This window comes from Thamnophis sirtalis, unplaced genomic scaffold, assembly GCF_051295495.1.
Source record: "Thamnophis sirtalis isolate CommonGarterSnake01/CBP01778 unplaced genomic scaffold, rThaSir2_p1.2 scaffold_11, whole genome shotgun sequence".
NCBI classification, from domain to species: Eukaryota; Metazoa; Chordata; class Lepidosauria; order Squamata; family Natricidae; genus Thamnophis; species Thamnophis sirtalis.
The window spans coordinates 3,580,685-3,594,131 of NW_028261391.1; positions in this window are offsets into that span (position 1 = coordinate 3,580,685).

Genomic DNA, 13,447 nt, shown 5'->3' on the forward strand with positions numbered 1-13,447 from the left:
GTCTTAAAGTTGCCAAGTTTGGGAACCATTGGTCTAAGGAGTTGCTGTTAATTTTTTTTTTTTTTTGGCCTGTTTGATGTATGTGTGAAAAACAATATTGTCCAACAATAAACCGGAATTTTATTTTGTTGAGTTGTTCTAACAAAGCTGGTTGCACAACTGCTGTGTAGTTTATTTTTTTTAAGCTCCGCCCAGCCAAGTAAATTGAGGATTTCCCAAATACTTTTCCTAGATAAAGTGGAAACAAAACCTTTGCGTTGGTGGTATAGGTAGTGCTTGACTTTAACGACCACAATTGAACCCTGTTGTCAGGTTTCAAAAAAAAGGCCCTAATTAATTCATGAGCCTCGAGCCAAGTTTCAAAAGAAAACCAGTCATGTATTAGGAACGTCATTTTGGCAAGACCCCATTGCAGTCAGATCTAAACCTCGTTTTAACTATCGCTGAACTTTATCTCTGTTCCTTCTCAGTCTGTGTCATAAATCACATTCTCCAACGAGGTGCACGCCTCACAAGCCTGTAGTAATCTGAGATCCGACTCTACCCGAAGGCATGTGTGGAATGTGTTCCCTCCCGCATTCCTCACCATGGCAACCTATAACTTGATGAGTTGACATTCGGCTCCCCTCACTTTCCGAAAGCTAAATTGGACAGTTTATAATTTTGCCCCGTTTTGCGACCTTTCTTGCCCCAGTTAAGTGAATCTCGGTAAATTAGTAAGTTACAGGATTATTCAGTGAATTTGCTCATCCGAAGGTCGCAAAAGGGGATAACGACTCTGGGACACTAACTGTCATAAGTGTGAGTCGGTTGTCAAGCATTTAAACGTAAACCGCGTGATCATGGTGATGCCACAATGGTCATAAGTGAAAACCGGTTCTAAGTCACTTTTTCCAGGGCTCTCGTAACTCAACGGTCACTTAAACGGATGGTCGTAAGTCGAGGACTACCTATAGAAGCATTCCTACTAATCCTGGAACAACTGGGGAAGTACCTGAGGATTGGAAAAGATCTGATGTGGTTCCCATCTTCAAGAAAGGGGAAAATTGACACCCAGGAAACTACAGACCAGCCTAACATCAATACCTGGGAAGATCCTGGGGAATAAAATAAAAAGATCTGCCATCTTTTATTTTTAAATAAAGTTACAACTAGCGGCCAGCACAAGTTTGTTAAAAACATGCCAAGCCGATCTTTTCATTCTTCGATAAAAGTCACTACAAATTGCTGGACCAGCAAAATGCTGTGGACATCGTATACTTAGATTTCAGTAAGGCATTTTGGTTCCACCACAAATCCGCGAAGCCCTTATCCGTGGAGACATAAGCGCGAAGACTAATTCGCGCCGTTCGAAGCGCTAAGGAAAAACGCGACCCTAACGCGATGACATAATCGCAGAGGGCAAATCCGCGCATTCCCAAGCACTCAGTACCCTAAACCTAGCCCTAAACCTAACCCTAACGCTAAACCTAACCCTAAAACAAACCCCTAAACCTAATCCTAACCCTTACCTTAATTGAAATCGGCTTTCTGCCGCGGCGCCGTTTTAAAGCGCCCTTCTGTTGCCGCGCTGTTGTCACGGCGGTGATGACGCGCGGTGATGATGTTGCGGCTTTAGCGACGCGCTTATGTCTCCGTGGATAAGGGCTTCGCGGTTTTGTCGTGCCACGAAGCATTTGACAAAGCAGACCACAATTCTCTTGGTAAACTAGAACAATGTGGAATAGGTCTCGCCACCCCCAGATGGATTTTGTGGTGCTTCCTACAAACTAGGAAGCAGTGGGATACCCACAAGGGTCCCCATCTTAGGCCCAGGACTCCCGATTTGGATCAGTAATGACTTAGATGAAGGAAGAGAAGGGGAAACGTATTAAATTTGTAGATTTAAACTAGCAGGAACGGCCAACTCCACAGAACGCCAATGCAAAAAAGATCTTGACAAAACTTGAACAATGCGCCCTGCCCAACAAAATGGATTTTAACCTGGAGAAAAGCAGTTTTGCATTTAGGCAGTTGGGGGGGGGGGGGATCAAGTACAGTATATGTGATACCTTGCTCAATAGTAGCAACTGAGAGGGACCTAGTGGACGATCCCTTAAACATTAAAAAAAATAATGTGTTGGGACCTTGGAAAAAGTTCAGAGAAGAGCAGCTAAGATTAAAACATGAAGAACGACTGGAAGATTTGGGTCTGGCTAGTCTAAAGAATTAGGGAGTGACGCGATAGCAGTATTTCAGTATTTGAAGGGCCGCCACAAAGGAAGAGGGAGTCGAGCTATTCTCCAGAGCACCTGAGGGCAGGACAAGAAACAATGGGTGGAAACTAATCAAGGAGAGAAGCAACCTGGAATTCAGGAGAAACTTCCTAACAAGTGAGGACGATTAACCGGTGGAACAGCTTGCCACTAGAAGTCATGGGTGCTCCATCACTGGAGGTTTTTTAAGAAGGGACTGGACAGCCATTTGTTTGAAATGGTATAGCTTCTCCTGCTTGAGCAGGGGGCTGGACTAGAAGACCTCCAAGGTCCCTTCCAACTCTATTCTAAATTGGTGATACTGAGGGTCAAGAGATGGGAGTCACAACTTCCCAGGACACTGGAGAGAGAACCACCTTGATGTACGGATGAGTTATGTTTGGTCTTGGGTAGATAATTTTCTGGGACGGTACAGGGTCTCCTGCTTGAGCAGAGGGTTGGACTAGAAGACCTCCAAGATCCCTCCCAACTCTTATTATTCTATCTGCTATGTTCTCCATGGGCTCAGCTTGAGGAGGCTTTGGGGGGGGTCAACCTGTTCTCCAAAGCACCTGAAGGCAGGGCAAAAAGCCAACGGGTGGAGATCATTCAAGGAGAGAAGCAACCGAGGTGGCGCAGTGGTTAGGGTGCAGCACTGCAGGCCACTTCAGCTGACTGATCTGCAGTTCGGCGGTTCAAATCTCACCGGCTCAAGGTCAACTCAGCCTTCCATCCTTCCGAGGTGGGTGAAATGAGGACCCGGACTGTGGGGGCAAGTTGCTGACTCAATTTGCTTAAAAAAATCTGTAAACCGCTTAGAGAGGGCTGAAAGCCCTATGAAGCGGTATATAAGTCTAATAAATAAATAAATAAACAAACAAACCTGGAATTCAGGATGAAACTTCCTAACAAGGCAATTAACAAGTGGAGCAAAAGTTGCCTTCAGAAGTTGTAAGTGCTCCATCACTGGATGCTTTTAAGAAGAAGATTGGGCAACAATTGTCTGGAATGGTTGAGGGTCTCCGGCTTGAGCAGGGGGTTGGACTAGAAGACCTCCAAGGTCCCTTCCAGCTCTATTTTATGTTCCCCACGAGCTCAGTTTGAGTAGACTTTGCCTATTCTCCGAAGCATCTGAAGGCAGGACAAGAAGCAATGGGTGGGAATTAATCCAGGAGAGAAGCAACTTAGAACCAAGGAGGAATTTCCTGACAGTGGAGAACAATTAACCAGTGGAACTACTTGCCTCCAGAGGTTCTGGGTGCTGCAATACTGGAGGTTTTTAAGAAGAGATTGGATGGCAGGAGTGATAGAGGGGGAGGGGAAGTAGGAGAGGGGAATGTTGGAGGGGAGAAAGGAAAGTTGGAGGGGGGTGAAAGAAAAGGTGTATGGAGGGTTGAAGTGGTATATTGGGTTTGTATTTTGGGGAGTATTTTTGACAAGGATGGCTGTGTTTATTGCTCAATGTTATATGGCCCCGGTTATGCACAGTATATATGTGACTGTATGAAATGAAAATGAAAATAAAACATATTTGAAAAAAGAAAAGAAGAGATTGGATGGCCAATTGTCCGTAATGGCACAGGATCTCCTGCTTGAACGCGATGGGGGTGTTGGACTAGAAGTCTCCAAGGCCCCTTCCTTCCAACTTGGTTCTTCTGTTGTTCGGATTTTCCGCCCTCCTTCTGGGAGAAATGTCCCAGATTCCCACCAAGGACTTCCGTCCAGCTCCATGCAATCGATGCCGCCCGGATTCTGCTTAGAACTGATGGAAAAACCAGGGAATAAATTCGATTGGCAAGCAACTCCGAGCAAAGAGTTGCTTTAACTCGGACAAGCCCCCAGCCAGGAATGGCTCAAAAAAAATTTAAAATAAAATAGGGCAGGAGGAAAAAGGGAGGGCAGAAAGGAATTCGCATCCCAGAGGGAATGAAGGAAGACATCCGGGTGGTATATCGACAAACACACGCATATACACATACACCGAGGCTCCAGGAGCAAGACACTGCAACAGCTTAAGATTTTTGAAATTTGAAATTTAATAAAACTTGTATGCCGCCCGCTCCCATGGGACTCTGGGCGGCTTACAGACAAGGTAAAAAACATTTAAGAATTAAAAATAAAAATACAATTGCTAAAATTACACCTCATCCATTCTGTCTAAGTGGGGCTGGATATTAATCAACAGCCCCAGGCCGGCCGGAACAGCCAGATCTTGGTGGCTTTTCGGAAGGCCGGGAGCGTGGTAAGGGTCCGGATCTCAACGGGTAGATCGTTCCAAAGATAGATAGATAGATAGATATTTTATTTGTATGCCACCCTTTTCCCTGGGGGGACTCAGGGCGGCTCACAGTTCAGGGGGAGGGAGGACAAACCATGTTAAACACATAAAACAATACATCGTTAAAAGCACAACATTCATACAATTCGGGTGGGGTCAATATCTTTAACCCCAGGCCTGTCGGGACAGCCAGGTTTTAAGGGCTGTGCGGAAGGTCTGGAGGGTGGTGAGGGTATGAATCTCCACGGGGAGTTCGTTCCATAGGGTCGGAGCTGCCACCGAGAAGGCTCTCCTCCGTGTGGTTGCCAGTCGACACTGACCGGCAGATGGAAGTCGGAGGAGGCCTAATCTATGTGATCTAATTGGTCGAGTGGAGGTGATTGGCAGTAGGCGGTCTCTCAAGTACCCAGATCCAATACCATGCAGGGCTTTGTAGGTGATAAGTAGCACCTTGAAGCGTACCCGGAGATCGACAGGTAGCCAGTGCAGCTCGCGGAGGATAGGTGTTGTGTGGGTGAAACGAGGTGCACCCACGATCGCTCGCGCGGCCACATTCTGGACCAGCTGAAGTCGCCGAATACTCTTCAAGGGCAGCCCCATGTAGAGCACATTGCAGTACTCCAGCCTAGAGGCCTGGAGACTAAACCATATGAAGAATGACTGCCGGTTTTGGGCCTGGCTAGTCAAAAGAAGGACTAGGCGAGACATGATAGCAATGCTCCAGTATTTGAGAGGTTCCCACAAAGAAGGAAAAGGGGGTCAAATTATTCTCCAATGCACCAGAGGGCAGGGCAAGGAACAATGGATGGAAACTAATCAAGGAGGGAAGCAATCTGGAATTAAGGAGAAACTTCCTAACAGGGAGGACAATTAACCGGTGGGACAGCTTGCCACCAGAAGTCGTGGGTGCTGCTCCATCCCTGGAGGTTTTTAAGAAGAGACTGGAAATCCACTTGTCTGAAATGGTCCTAGGATTTCCTGCTTGAGCAGAGGGCTGGACTAGAAGACCTCCAAGGTCCCCTCCCGGCTCTATTCTGTTCTGAATTGGGGGTGGGGGTGGTGGGGAGCCTCTCAAATCTGGGCATTCCCGAACATTGCAAGAGGGGTGTGTGCATACAAACGCCCCTTGATCAAAAGAATGAAAATATTGTGTTAGGTTTCAGCCCAAAGCCATTGTTGGGGGGGGCCTGTGTGTGTTTTACAGGATTCTATCAAGCTGGGCATTCCCAAACTTTGCAAAAGAGCTGAGTGTGTTTTCTGTGATACACAAACACACACACACACACACCCTCCAAAAGAATGAAAAATCAAAAAAATTTCTTAGGCCTCAGCCCGAGCGATAAGTAAATATGTCCCCTCTGACTTCTAAGCATTCCGTTTTAACGGATTCCATCAAAGGCAGCGAGGAGCCCAGTCCTCAACTTACAACAGTTCATTTAGTGACCATTCTAAGTTTAGGTTTTATTGTCGTTTGTATGCCGCCCACTCCCTAGGGACTCTGGGCGGCTTACAGAGAAGACAAGGGGACATATAAATTTAAAAATAGACATACAATTTTTAAAAACTACACATCATACAAACTGGTTAGAGTGGGGCTGGATAATAATCAACAGCCCCCAGATCTGCCGGAACAGCCAGGTCTTCGTAGGTTTACAGAAGGCCGGAAGGGTAGTGAGGGTCCGGATCTCTACGGGTAGATCGTTCCATAGGGCCGGAGCCGCTACAGAGAAGGCCCTCCCCCGGGGAGCCGCCAACCGACATTGTCCGGACGACGGCACCCGGAGGAGGCCCAATCTGTGTGAACTTATCGGTCTTTGGGAGGTGAATGGCAGGAGGTGGTCTCTCTCAGGTAGCCAGGTCCTAAACCATGTAGGGCTTTAAAAGTAACGACTAGCACCTTGAAGCGTGTCCGGAGACCGATGGGAAGCCAGTGCAGCTCGCGGAGGATAGGTGTAACACGGGTGTACCTAGGTGCACCCACAATCGCTCGCGCAGCTGCATTCTGGACCAGCTGCAGTCTTCGAACACTCTTCAAGGGCAGCCCCATGTAGAGCGTGTTACAGTAGTGGCAACAACTCTAAAAAACATGGACTTGTACCTGTTTTTCACAGCTGCAACCTTTCTGCATTACCCCCCACCCGGTCGCGGGATCAAAATTCAGGCGCTTGTTTGGCAACTGACTCATACGACGGTCGTAATGTTGACGCGGGGGGGGGTTACGTGATCCCCTTTTGCGACATTCTCACCAGCGAAGTCAATGGGGACAGCCAGATTTGCTTAACAACCGGCTTGCTAATTTATCCACTGCAATGATTCCCTTAACGACGGTGGCAAGGAAAGTCGTAAAACGGGACAAAACCCGCTTAACGGATGTCTCACTGAACAACAGACACGTTGGGCTCAATTGTTGGTCGTTGAGATCCCAAGCTCCTTTTCGGTTCAGAGAGCTGCTGAATCCATATACAGCCATTCCTCGACGACCGCCACCATTGAGTCCAACATTCCTGTTGCTAAGTGAGACATTCGTTAAGTGAGTTTCCCCTCCTGTGAGAACCTTCCTTGGCACATCTGTTCAGGGAATCAGCGTTATCACGGTTGCTAAGCGAGTCGAGCTCCCCCCCACCACCACTTGGCTTCGCTTGTCAGAAGGCCGCAACGCGGGATCACGTGACCCGAGCCCACAACAACCGTCATAAATTTGAGACGGTCGCTAAGCACTCAAATTTTGATCACTGAACCATAGGGATGCTGCAATGGTCGTAAGTGTGAAAAACAGTCGTCGGTCACTTTTTCCCGTGCCCTTATAGCTTTGAATGGTCACTAAATGAACTCTCGTAAGTCTGAGGACTACCTACAATTTAAATCAGTGTTTCTCAACCTTGGCTACTTGAAGATGTCCGGACTTCAACTCCCAGAATTCCCTAGCCAGCATTCGCTGGCTGGGGAATTCTGGGAGTTGAAGTCCAGACATCTTCAAGTTGCCAAGGTTGAGAAACACTGGTTTAAAGGTAACAGAGGAAGTTGCTAGATTTATGAATCAAGAGTGCCCCCTGGTGGGTGAGATGGGACAAAACATGTTGTAAACCAGATACAAATCACAGACTGGACGAGGAGATTTTCAATAACCCCAGAACTCTGTTTGATCTTTCTGACAATTTGAGGCTTCTTTGTGCTGCCCCGATATTTTGTCATCCGTGCAAAGACTGAGATTCTGCTAAACACCCCGTTTTGCAGAAAGACTCAAAAGTATTCTGCAGATCAAGAATTATTCACAGGCTTATCGAACCATAACAGAGGAATTATTATTCTATCCCTTTGTTAATGTCGTTTTAGGATTGGGTGGTGTTTTTTGGAAGGAGCCAGCCGTGGGCAGCAGCTGCCAAAAAAGCCAACATAGTTCTAGGCTGCATCAACAGAGGGATGGAATCAACATCTCGTGAAGTGTTAATACCACTTTATAAGGTCTTGGTAAAGCCACACTTGGAATACTGCATCCAGTTTTGGTCGCCACGATGTAGAAAAGATGTAGAGACGCTAGAAAGAGTGCAGAGAAGAGCAAGAAAGAGGATTAGGGGACTGGAGGCTCAAACATATGAAAAACAGTTGCAGGATCTAGTTGGGTTGATCTTTAAAAGGTGGGGAAAAAGGGGGACCAATAGAACAGAATAATAAAATGTTTCTGCCTGTGATAAAAGTCTAACTAACGTCTGCTGGTCTGGGGTGTTTTTTTTTTAGCCTCAAATGGAAGGGAGAGGAAGCACTTTGCAAATCAAATTAGGTTAGATTTGATTAGTTGACCACGTCTGGAGCAAAATGACGCTCCGGCTGTAAGAAGGGGTGGGGGTGGGGGGGTGGGCTGGGAAACCGAAGCTGCTCCTTGAAAAGGTAACAGTATTTGGACCGAACCTCTAGCAGAAGCACCAAAGGACCAAAACCTGCCCGCAAAATGCATGGTTTGTTTGTTTTTTGCTACTTGAGGTGGAAAAATAGGATTGAAACCTTTAGCGCATCGCAGGATTTGAACGGATGTCTGGTTAGGGCTTTCAGGGACTGGCCCAAGCATGAGGGGAGGGGACAGAGGGGTTAAAAGCCCAAGAAAAGGTGTACGGCACCGGCCCCCCCAAATGTGGAAAATGATAGCTAGGGCCATTTGGGTCTAGTGGTTGAGGTGTTGGCCTGGAACCAGGAGACGGTGGGTGCCAGTCCAGTTTTTAAGCAGGAGAGCCAACTGGGTGAGTTTGGGGCCAAGGACTAGGAGACGGTGAGTTCTAGTCCTGCCTTAGGCATGCAAAAAGAGCTAGGTGACTTTGGGACAGCCTCTCCCTCCCCCCTCCCTTTCTCCCTCTGCCTCATATTAAACATGTTCGCCACCTTGAGTTACCAAAGCAGGATAAAAATCAAATCAATAAATGGATTGCAAGGATTTACCCTGCTCACTGCAGGCATTGTTAATGCAGAACCTCACCATATATATGTTATCAGACATGTTCATTCCGTCATTTTGGACATGACGCTTTCTCCCCTACTCTCCTCTTTCCCTTTCCCTTCCTCTTTCCTCTCCTCTCCTTTCCTTCCTTCCTTCCTTTCTTCTTATCCCTCCTTCCTTCCCCTCCCTCCTTCCTTCCTTCTTCCTTCCCTCTTCTTTCTTTCTCCCTTCTTTCTTTCTTTCTTCTCCCTCCCTCCATTCCCTTCCCTCCCTCCTTTCTTTCTTTCTTTCTTTCTTTCTTTCTTTCTTTCTTTCTTTCTCCTTCTCCCCGTCCTTTCCCATCCCTTTTTCTTTTCTTTCTCTTTCTTCTCCCTCTCTCCTTTCCCTTCCTTCCTTCTTTCTCTCTCCTTCCCTCTTCTTTCTTTTCTTTCTTCTCCTTCCCTCCCTCCATTCCCTTCTCTTTCTTTCTTTCTTTCTTTCTTTCTTTCTTTCTTTCTTTCTTTCTTTCTTTCTTTCTTTCTCCTTCTCCCCCTCTCCTTTCCCTTCCTTCCTTCTTCTCCTTCCCTACTTCCTTTTCCTTCTATCCCTTCTCTCTTTCTTTTTCTTTTCTTCTTTCTTTGCTTTCTTTTCTTCTTCTCCCTCCCTCCCTTCCCTTCCCTCCTTCCTTCTTTCTTTTTTCTTTCTTTCTTTTTCTTTCTCCTTCTTCTCCCCCTCTCCTTTCCATTCCCTCTTTCCTTTCTCCTTCTTCTCCCTCTCTTTCCCTTCCTTCCTTCTTCTCCCTCCCTACTTCCATTTCCCTCCCTCCCTCCCTTTTCTTTCTTTCTTTCTTTCTTTCTTTCTTTCTTTCTTTCTTTTTCTTTTCTTCTTTCTTTTCTTTCTTTCTTTCTTCTCCCTCCCTCCTCTATTTCTTCCCCTCATTTCCCTTCCCCCCCTCAAGTTTCCTGGTATAGTTTTAGGTGAGAAATTCAGATAGGAAACGGAGCGGGCACTGTGAAGTTTGTAAAACTGGGTGCAACCATGCTAATGAACTTCTCTCTGAGTAAACCAGCTGATGGACGTAGGTACTACCCACGCGGGCAGTAATTTCTTGGGTGACCCATACGAGATGGGGAGAATGGGTGCTGAAATCTGACAGAACCAGGGAAAGACAAAAAGGAAGTTAAAACTGTATTGCTCAAACTTGGCCATGTGAAGATGCATGGACTTCAACTCCCAGAATTCCTCAGCTGGCATTTCCCCCCCCCCTCCCAAGGCTGGCTGGGGAATTCTGGGAATTGAAGTCCTGGCACCTTCATGTGGCTGAAGTTCAGAAATTTAAGAAGTTTGCTTCTCTTTGAAAGAACTGTTGTGTTTTGCTGCCATCTAGCGGTCGTATTAGTGAACAGCTCTGAAGGACTCTGAGCGATGGAGCGTATTGATGACTGGTTTATAAATCATAAATCGACCGTCCCTCTCTTAGGCTGCTCAGGAGCCAGGAATCCTGGGAGTTGAAGTCCACCCATCTTCAACTGGTCAAGGTTGAGAAAGGCTGCATTGGAGGCCAATGAACTGCATCCTGAAAGGGACTAAAACAGTGATGGCGAACGTTTTTCGCCTGGGGTGCCAAAAAGCACGAGCGTGCTCGCTTGCCCACCCCCATAATTTAATGCTCCCCCTTGCACTGTGCTCCCTGCACATGCGTCCATGACACCCACCCACCCACTGCTCCATGCAAGCGCATGGCTTTCTTGGAGCATGGGGAGGGCGAAAACACCCCCCCGCTGCCTCCCCAGATGCCGAAAAACAGCCTGTTTTCCAACTTCTGGTGGGCTCAGGTCTGTTTTTTGCCCTCCCCAGGCTCCGGAGGCTTTCTAGGAGCCTGGGGAGGGTGAAAACAGCGTCCCCTGCCCACCTGGAGGCCTTCCGGAGGCCAGAAATGGCCTGTTTTCCGACTTCCGGTTTGCATGTTTTTTGAATTTTGAAATTCTTTTTGAAAAATTTTGAATTTTTTTTGGAAAAATCGTGACTGTCCCGCCAAAAGCGGGACGTCTGTTCACCTTAATGTTGGGCCGTTTGTCGCCCTCCGGAGGCTTCAGGGAAGCCTCCTGAAGGCGAAAAACGGCCCAACACACAAACCGGACATTCGGGAATGGACTTCTGGGTTGCCCATTGGGCCGTTTTTCCCTGAAGGCTCTGGAGGGCAAAAAAACGGCCCAACACGCAAACCGGAAGTCCGTTCCTGAACTTCTGGTTTGCGCGTTGGGTTGTTTTTCACCCTCCGGAAGCCTCCGGAAGTCTCCGGAAGCCTCAAAATGGCCGAAAATGAAGGCCAAAATCAGCTGGAACTGACAGGGCATTGCCTTGCGTGCCGTAAGAAATTGCTTTGCATGCCACGTGTGGCACACATGCCAAAGGTTCGCCATCACGGGACTAAAACCTCAGAACATCCTTTCAGGAGCACCTTTTCATAATAAAGAAGTCCTTGCTTCTTTGTGAACTGCAGCACGAGCCTGTTAGGTGCTGCTAATCCTCACTTCTCCCACAGGGTTGGAAAGTGGAAGTAATTACACCCCAAACCTTTAAGCGTCATCTTTTGAGAACTCCCGGAGGACGGGTGGGCTTCCAGGAGAATGAAAGAATGGAAGAATGGAATGTCTTCTCAAAGGGGAAGAAATAGATTGTAACTGACTAAGATATGGAAGGGACCTTGTAGGTCATCTAGTCCAACCCCCCATCCCGCCCAAGCAGGAGAGCCTACCCCATTTCTGACAGATGGCAGTCCAGTCTTTTCTTCAAAGCTTCCAGGGATGAAGCTCCCACAACTGAGAACATGAGAAATTAATTCCCATCAGCTTGTCCTCTATCTCTTGAAACAACGTGGCCCCTTTAAGAACTTGTGGACTTCACTTCCCAGAATTCCTCATGCTGGCTGGAGAATTCTGGGAGTCCACAAGTCTTAAAGGGGCCACATTTCGATAGCCCTGGTCTGTCCTGAATAAAATCTTTCAGCCTAAGACACGGAGAGGGTGAGAAATGGGAGAAGAATGCAACAATTAAGATTAATTTCTCACAAGGTGGCTCCGCCAGACATCTTCTTTTACATGTTTGGTAGCTTTAAGTCTTAAAATATATATATATATATCTGATTTCAGAAATGAGGTGCCCACTGCAAATTGGGGGTGCTAAAGGATGCTAATGAACAGATCATAATCAATCCCCTCCCCCCCCCACACTCCTTACCTGGGATTCCCGCCATTTCCCACTTAATAACCTGAAAGTCTTGAGGTTACGACAGCAACCGGGTTAGCCAACCGATGTCCTAACACAAGGACTATTTGTAATCTGTTTTTGCCCTCTTCCATTTCAGACAAATGGCTGTCCGGTCTCTTCTTAAAAACCTCCAGTGATGGAGCACCCCCAACTTCTGGTGGCAAGCAGTTCCACTGGTTAATTGTCCTCACTGTTAGGAAATTTCTCCTTAATTCCAGGTTGCTTCTCTCCTTGGTTAGTTTCCATCCGTTGCTTCTTGTCCTGCCCTCAGGGGCTTTGGAGAATAGGTGGAGCCCCTCGTCTTCTTTGGGGCAGCCCCCCAAATATCGGAAGATTGCTATCCTATCATCCATTGCTAGGAATATAATCTAACGGTTGGGTGGGCAATATATAAATCATGTAACAATACTATACCTGTTTCTTTAAATCATACTGTAAATGTGATTGGTTGCTGTTTCCTCAATCGGCCATAAGATGGAGCCAGAATCACTGTTAGATGCTGATCTGATCTGATCTGAGTGTTTTGGAAGCTGGCTGTTAGAAGTGCTGTATAATGATCAGGGCGAGCTATTCTAAGTTTTGCAACTGCTAGCAAACTTTGTATACCAGACTGTTTGTACGATTATGGACTATGTTATTTGGATTATCCCTTAACTGAAAAGGCGTTGATGACTGACTGTCTTATCCGTGTATGACTTGGACTGTTTGATGGACTCGGATACCTCTATTTCCACGAAAGTAAACGCCTATTTAAACTGCAGTGTCTCTGTATGCTGGTTTGTGTGTTCTCCAACTCAACTCTCACAACGCTTCGCTGAACGTACTCGCTCTCCCAACGGGGAGCTTACCTAACACCTAACACCTAATTCTTGGAAATAAGGAGGACTGGCCCCACAGGGAAACACTCGATGGCAAAAATTTCCTCTTGGCATTCTGTCCAGGAATCCAGAATATCTGGAAGACACACCAGGCGGAGGAGGACAAAGCTAGACAACCCGAACTTCGGATCGTTTCGTGCTTATTTTCTTCCCCCCCCCCCCACGCCGTCCTCCTGGGAAAAGCGTACCCCCGGAATGAACTCCGAGCAAAACCAGGCAAAAACGCTTGCTTTTCAATCAGAAATTTATTTATTTTTTTAATTACATTATGTAAGAATATTGCAGTCTATTTTACAAGTTGGAGGAAACGGGGGCGGTGGAAGAAAATGAATCTGGACCAGTTAAACGGAGAGTCGGAATTTAAAAAATGGAGAGAGAGAGA